This window comes from Callorhinus ursinus, unplaced genomic scaffold, assembly GCF_003265705.2.
Source record: "Callorhinus ursinus isolate GAN/ISIS: 27379988/994484 unplaced genomic scaffold, GSC_fseal_2.0 scaffold7, whole genome shotgun sequence".
NCBI classification, from domain to species: Eukaryota; Metazoa; Chordata; class Mammalia; order Carnivora; family Otariidae; genus Callorhinus; species Callorhinus ursinus.
In genome coordinates, this window is record NW_027397069.1 from 50,979,021 (window position 1) to 50,986,832 (window position 7,812).

The window sequence follows — 7,812 nt, forward strand, 5'->3', positions numbered from 1 at the left end:
CTTCCTTCCTTCCTTCCTTCCTTCCTTCCTTCCTTCCTTCCTTCCTTCCTTCCGAGAGAAAGAGAGTGAACGTGTGCACAAGCAGGGGGAGAGGACGGAGGGAGAGAGAGAATCCAAAGCAGGCTCCCCCTTCAGCATGAAGCCTGACGTAGGCCTTGATCCCATGACCCTGAGATCATGACCTGTGCCAAAATCAGGAGTCTGTTGCTTAACCACCTGAGCCCCTCATTTGTCTCTAAGTATTTCTAATTTCCCTTCTGAGTCCTTTGATCCATCGGTTGCTTAAAATTGTATTGTTTAATTTCTGTAATTTTGTGAATTTTTGTTTTCCTTCCTTTTTTTTTTTTTTTTAAAGATTTTATTTATAAGTATTCTGTACACCCAGCTTGGGGCTTGAACTCACAACCCTGAGATCAAGAGTCACATACTCACTGACTGAGCCAGCTAGGCACCCCTTGTTATTGGTTCCTAATTTCATCCCACTGTGGCCAGAGAAGATACTTTGTGTGACATTTATTTTTTTTTAATCTATTGAGACTTTTTTTTTTTTAAAGATTTTATTTATTTGAGAGAGAATGAGAGACTGAGAGCACGAGAGGGAAGAGGGTCAGAGGGAGAAGCAGACTCCCCGCTGAGCAGGGAGCCCAATGCGGGACTCGATCCCGGGACTCCAGGATCATGACCTGAGCCGAAGGCAGTGGCTTAACCAACTGAGCCACCCAGGCGCCCCTTAATCTATTGAGACTTAATTTGTGACCTAACACTGGTTTTCCTGGAAAATGTTTCATGTGAACTTAAAGAGAATGTGTATTCTGTTGTTGTTGGGTAGAGTGTTCTGTATATGCCTGTTAGATCTAGTTGCTTTATTGTGTTAAGTCCTTTTTTAAGTCCTTTATTTCCTTACTTATCTTCTGTTTAGTTGTTTTATCCATTATTGTGAGTGGGATATTGAAGTCTCCAACTATTATTGTAGAACTATCTCTCTTCAGTTCTGTCAGTTTTTGCTTCAAAAATTTTGATGGTTTGTCATTAGGTGTGTAAATGTTTGTAATTGTTATATATTGTCTTCCTGTATTGAAAATATTATTATTTTTTAAAGATTTTATTTATTTATTTGAGAGAGAGAGTGAGAGACAGAGAGCACATGAGGGGGGGGGAGGGTCAGAGGGAGAAGCAGATCCCTGCTGAGCAGGGAGCCCGATGTGGGACTCGATCCCAGGACTCCAGGATCATGACCTGAGCCGAAGGCAGTCGCTTAACCAACTGAGCCACCCAGGTGCCTGAAAATATTATTAATATTTAATATTCTTCTTTCTCTCTCGTATGTTCTTTTGACTTAAATCTATTTTGTCTGATGTTAATATAGCCATTCTTGCTCTCTTTTGGTTACTATTCCTATGGAATATCTTCTTTTTATTTTCAGCTTGTTTGGTCTTTGGATCTCAAGTGAGTCTCTTATATACAGCATATATTTAGGTCTTGTGTTTTATTTTTTAAAGATTTTATTTATTTATTTGACAGCGAGAGAGGGAACACAAGCAGGGGCAGTGGGAGAGGGAGAAGCAGGCTTCCCGCGGAGCAGGGAGCCCGATGCGGGGCTCGATCCCAGGACTCTGGGATCATGACCTGGGCTGAAGGCAGACGCTTAACGACTGAGCCACCCCGGAGCCCCCAGTGGATTATTTCTAAAAACTAATAATAGCATACAATGTTCTATGCCTTAGTCTCACTTAACAATATATCAACAATTTATCCATATTGACATTTTAAGAACTACCTATTCTTTTTAAAGACTAATTTATAAATCACTCTGAAGTTTAGCGAGTTCTCTATTGATGAATATTTAGATTGTTTCCAATTCTTTTGCTACTTCAAAAACAATACATGAAGAATCTTTGTGTTTTTATCATTTTTCACATCTGCAAATATTTCCAAAGAATGAAGTCCTGGGTCAAAGTAATTGAAATTTTTTTAAAAAGATTTATTTATTTATTTGAGAGAGAGAGAGAGAGAGGAAGAGAGAATGAGCAGGGGCAGAGGGAGAGGGAGAAAGAATCCCAAGCAGACCCCCAGCTGAGTACAGAGCCCCACATGGGGCTCGATCTCACCACCCTGAGATCATGACCCAAGCTGAAACCAAGAGGCAGACACTCAACCACCTGAGCCACCCATGTGCCCCACAGTGTTTTTTTTTTTTTTTTAAGATTTTATTTATTTATTTGAGAGAGAGAGAAAGCATGAGTGGCAGGGAAGGGCAGAGGGAGCTTGCAAATACTACTTACTGTATTGAATATAGAAGGGTTAATTGGCCCAGGCTTTGTGGAGAATAACTTAGTATCTATTAAAATTGCAATTAGGGACGCCTGGGTGGCTCAGTTGGTTAAGTGTCTGCCTTCAGCTCAGGTCGTGATCTTGGGACTGAGCCCTGCTTTGGGCTCCCTGCTCAGTGGGGAGTCTCCTTCTGCTCTAATATTTTTGACTTTGTATATAGTGTTTTTTTTTTTTAACCATGTAGAACTCTGTTTTATGTAGTCAAATTTATCAAATTTTTTTATTGCTTCTGTTTTTGTGATGTAGTAGATTAAGAACATGGATTGTGGAGCTCAGCTCCTCAGATTCAGATCTTAGTGCTGCATGTTTCTGGGCGAGTTACCTAACCTCTCTGTGCTTCAATCTCCTCATCTGGAAAGGTGGGGTAATAATAGGACTTGACTCATAGAGTCCTTATGAAAATTAAAAGAGTTAACATATGTAAAGTGGGAGAGCACATAGGAAAAACTCTATGTAAATGTTTACAGCTGTATCAGTCAGGATAGATTAGGTGATGCTGCAGCAACTAATAGCCCCAACATCTCAGTAGCTTGTAACAAAATTTACATCTTAAACACACCACATGTGCATAAAATGTCAACTACAGCTCTGTTCTATATTGTCTTCCCTTGGACCCAGGCTGATGGAACTTATTTTGGCATATGGTTGGTTTGTGGCACAGAGAAGGGATCATAGTAAAGCACATACTGGCTCACAGTGTCTACCTGGAAGTGGTACACATGGCTTCTCACATTTTATTGGCCAAAGCAAGTCACATGGACACTCCTGAGTTCAAGAGAAGCATGCATTTTCCTCCTGGGGCAGGAACATCCAAACAAGGCCATCATAGGCAAGGAAACTGGAATGTTTAAGAGATAATTACACAGTCTACTGCAGCCCTTCTCATTCTCTTGCATCCTGTGGGGGCCTCCACACCAAGATTGTAAAAAATTCTTCCCCTGACTCTGTCCCCTGAGGAGGGCCCAGAAGATACTCCCTTCAACGCGGTATTGTGAAATGTGCTGATGGGAACAGCCACATCAGAAAGTTCAGAAACTTTGCAGTGGGTGTCCTCTGCAGGCTGAAAATGACGATGATCAATGCTGCCACTGAAGTAGACTTCCTGATCTCAGAGGCCAAGTGACAGTGTTTCATACCAGAGACAGGCATGGTCACTACAATTGGCGGCGGGCCCACAGTGGCAAATAGAATGCTTTGACTTGTGAGGATCTTCGATGGAGTCCCTAGCAATGAAATCGATGGTCAGCCTGCTGTAAAAACATAATTTGATTTACATAATCGGAACTTGCCAGGTAAGCAGAGATCTAATTTGGGTCACAATCATAGTCTTGGCCTCTCACCCAGTTCCAAGGTCTGAGCTGGTTTACAGACCTGGAACCCTTTGACACTGCTCCAAGCATATATTCAAAATCTTGCCTCAAGCCCCAAGAGACCTACGGCCATGACCAGGGGCTTCTTTGGAGAACAACAACCAGCACCTTTGAATTTACTGCTCTGACTTATTTAGGAAGGAACTTGTAAGGCTGCCAGTGTGGAGTGAGGCCCAGAGCAAGAGAAGGTCTTTGGGTATCTGGGCTGTAGTACCTGCTGCTCTATCACATGAACACGCCTGAAGTGTCCAGGACAGACAGGGATGCTGTATGGAGATTTCAGAAAATCCCAGTAGGAGAATTGCTGTGCACGCCCCTGGAGTTTGAGGGCAAAGCCAGACCCTTTGTGGCAAATAATTATTTTTTTCTGTGTGAAACAGCTTTTGAGTTGTTACTGGCCTCTGACAAAAACGTTTTTTTTTTCTTTTAAGATTTTATTTATTTATTTGAGAGAGAGAGAGAGAGCATGAGCAGGGGGAGGGGCAGAGGGAGAAGCAGGCTCCCCGCTGAGCAGGGAGCCAGACTCAGGGCTCCATTCCAGGACGCTGGGATCATGACCTGAGCTGAAGGCAGACGCTAAACCAACTGAGCCACCCAGACGCCCCAGAAACTGAGCATTTGATCATGTTGCTTGAGCTGCCCATCATGAAATGGCAGGGATGAGCATGGCTCAGGACAGCCCTGAGAACAGACGAAAACGATCTCTCATTTTTTAAGTATGATGGGAGAAAATGGAACAATCTTAGAGTACTCCCAAGCCCTAGTAGTGTTAGACAATGGGGTAGAAAAAGCTGTGAAATCCTGGAGGCAGCTTCTACTCCTCATAGTGACCCCTGCATGGTGCAGGGCAGGGGGTGGTAGTGGCGTGCAATCACATATTCTGTATCCAATGGTTGTAGAAGCCATGGAGCTACAGTTGGGCCTGGAGAGGGTCTGGCAGTTTGGATACAGCTCCAAGTGACAGGGTGCCCCTCAGTGCTCAGCTGTGCTATCTTTCCTGGGGAGGGCTTCTCTGTTCCCTGGGTGAAGTCCGGCTTGCTGTCATATGCTTCTCGGGCACCCTGTACTTTCCCTTCCTAAAGGATAATTTTCAGAGAAAGGTAAAAGCATGTCTCTTATGCAGATAAAATTAATGAAATGGAAGTATACCAGACAGGGAAAGAAAAACTATGAAAAAGAACTAGGCAGATTATAAAAACAATCTGAGTTTTAAAAAATGATCGTATTTAAAAAATACAATCTTTGGGGCACCTGGGTGGCACAGTCGGTTAAGTGTCTGACTCCTGATTTCAGCTCGGGTTATGATCTTGGAGTCGTGGGATCCAGCCCTGTGTTGGGCTCCGAGCTCAGTGCGGAGTCTGCTTGAGGATCCTCTCTCCCTCTCCCTGTGCCCTACCCCCTGCTCATGTGTGCTCTCGCTCTCTCTCTCAAATAAATAAATAAAAATAAATCTTTAAAAATATAATCCTTAAAATGGAAAAAATATTATCAGAATTAAAATAGAAGGCAAATAGTTGAAGAGAGAATTAGTACACTGGAAACCAGATTTAAAGACATTTGTTCAAATACAGCATGAGACAAGGGATGGAAAACGTCTGGGGGACAAATGAAGACTAACCACCTGGGCTGTGATCGTGGATTCAAGACTTCCACGCCTGGCAGTACAGAGGTGCTGTTAGAAGTCTGAGTGGTCCAAAGATTTTCTTTCCCGGTTCTTTTCCAGTGATGCTCCTGATTGGGGCTGTCACACAGCAGCTGATCACTTCTAGCTGGTGCCTGTGTATTGTTCAAACCATCTATAACTGGTCTGAGTCTTCTCCTCCTCTGGCCACAGGGAAATCCCAGTGATGCCGTGGGTGTGGCTTGAGGGCGAGGCAGCCATGCACGGGAGGCTGAGCCACCTTGTCCTGCCTCCAGCAAGTGCCTGCACGTGATCCTGTGTAAACCACAGCACCTCCACGTACCTCGTTCCACTGCCAGGCACCCCGCCGCCTCCTGTTCATTTTATTTCACACTCAGTTAAACTTCAAGCCCTGTGGATTTTATCTTACAGTCTCTTCCAGGCATCCTCCTTTCTCCATGGACTCTCCTGCATTCAGTCCTTCTAGACAACTGAAACAGTCTCTGCTGCGTCCACACCTCCCGACGGGCCTCCTGTCATTGCATGTGTCCTTCTGTCCATGGACCTTTCTACATGGCCCATCTGGCAATGTCCTCCCTGCTCATTCTCTTCCTTAGCATGGCACCCAGGGTTTCATAGATTTGTCTCTATGCACTTCTTGGGCTTCATCGCTTGTCACTTTTCTAAACTCAACTCCAAATTCCAGCCATATTGGACAATTTTTGACTTCCTGAAAGTGTTCTATGTTCTCGCTTCTAGGCATGAGCACATGTTTCCTTTGTCTTGAAAGGGTTTCTCCTACTCTATTTGCCCCATTGCCCTTCTGATACCAATTCATTCAAAATACATTTACTGAGCATCTACCATATGCCAAGCACAGTGCTTAGGTGTTCTCTACTCCAAGAAATAAACCTTATCTTCCAAGAATGGATTAGACGTTTTTCTTCTGTGCTTTATGTAATCTCATCTCATGTTATTCCAATGATGTATTAGAAGAATATATATGATCTATACAATCATATGTTGTATTGTACTTTTCAGTACTTTGTTGTCTCTCTCATTAGATTGTAAGGTCCTTGAAGGCAGGGAATGTTCTTATTCAGTATTGACTACTCAGACTCGCTAGCACAATGCCTGACACATAGTAGGCACACACTAAATGTTAAATAAGTGGATGAGTTCATGAATGAATTGGTTATGTTTTGAGATCCCTAACATTATAACACACACACACACACACACACACAACATGCATACATAACAAAAATATATAGGCGTAATTAATATATGCACACTGTCACAAATAATGCACACTCATTTAACAATATTAAAAAACAGAGGGGCACCTGGGTGGCTCAGTCGTTAAGCGTCCGCCTTCGGCTCAGGTCATGATCCCGGGGTCCTGGGATCGAGCCCTGCATCGGGCTCCCTGCTCCGCGGGAAGCCTGCTTCTCCCTCTCCCACTCCTCCTGCTTGTGTTCCCTCTCTCACTGTGTCTCTCTCTGTCAAATAAAATCTTTAAAAAAAAAATAAAAAACAGAAAATACAAGTAAAATGGAAAAAATTTAAAATGACTGTCTAATAGGCCATCAAACAAGTTTACCATAGTTCTAAACTTAAATTACTTCCAAATGTTTGTTGGTATCCCATGCTGAACATCTTTGTACATAAAGTTTTTTTAAATATTTAAGATTACCAATATTTTAAAAAGCCCAGAAGACGGATGCCTGGGTGGCTCAGTCGTTGGGCCGCTGCCTTCAGCTCAGATCATGATCCCAGGGTCCTGGGATTGAGTCCCACATCAGGCTCCCTGCTCAGTGGGGAGTCTGCTTCTCCCTCTGCCTGTCGCTCCCCCTGCTTGTGCTCTCTCTCTCTTTCTCTGACAAATAAATACATAAAATCTTTAAAAAAATAAAAAGCCCAGAAGAAGTAGTTTTAAAAAATTTAAAGACAGCTGATAGATATTTTCAAAGATGTTTTACCAATGTTTATTCTCCTCACCAGCATGTGGTAATGATTTTATTGCACTTGTTTAATTTTATGACTAGCAAAGTTGCAGCTTATAGGTTTTTGAGGTTGAAATATTGAAGGCAATTATGTCTGTCTTCAAATATGACTTGACTCTAAATATTGATTCTAAATTCTCCTATCAGAACACTGAGGCACAGAGGTTCAAGTTGCCCATATTCACATGTGGAAGAGATCCTGGGTACACCCTGGATATATGTATATGAAAGCCTTAGACTCAAACACAGGATGTGTACCATAAGGTTTAGTTGTTGAAGAAGGGAGGGGAGGGGAGAAGGAAGAAGAAAGGGAGGAGGGAGGGAAGGAGGGAGGAGAAACTTTCAGGTTGTTTAGATTTTAATCCCTCTGGAATTCTCCAGGCTGACCTTACAAAGCCTCCAGGACTTGGTCACAGCTGTATCTCTGCCTGTGAGCATCTTCCAGAAATGCACTGAGCACATTCCAAGGATAAATTCCTCAGCT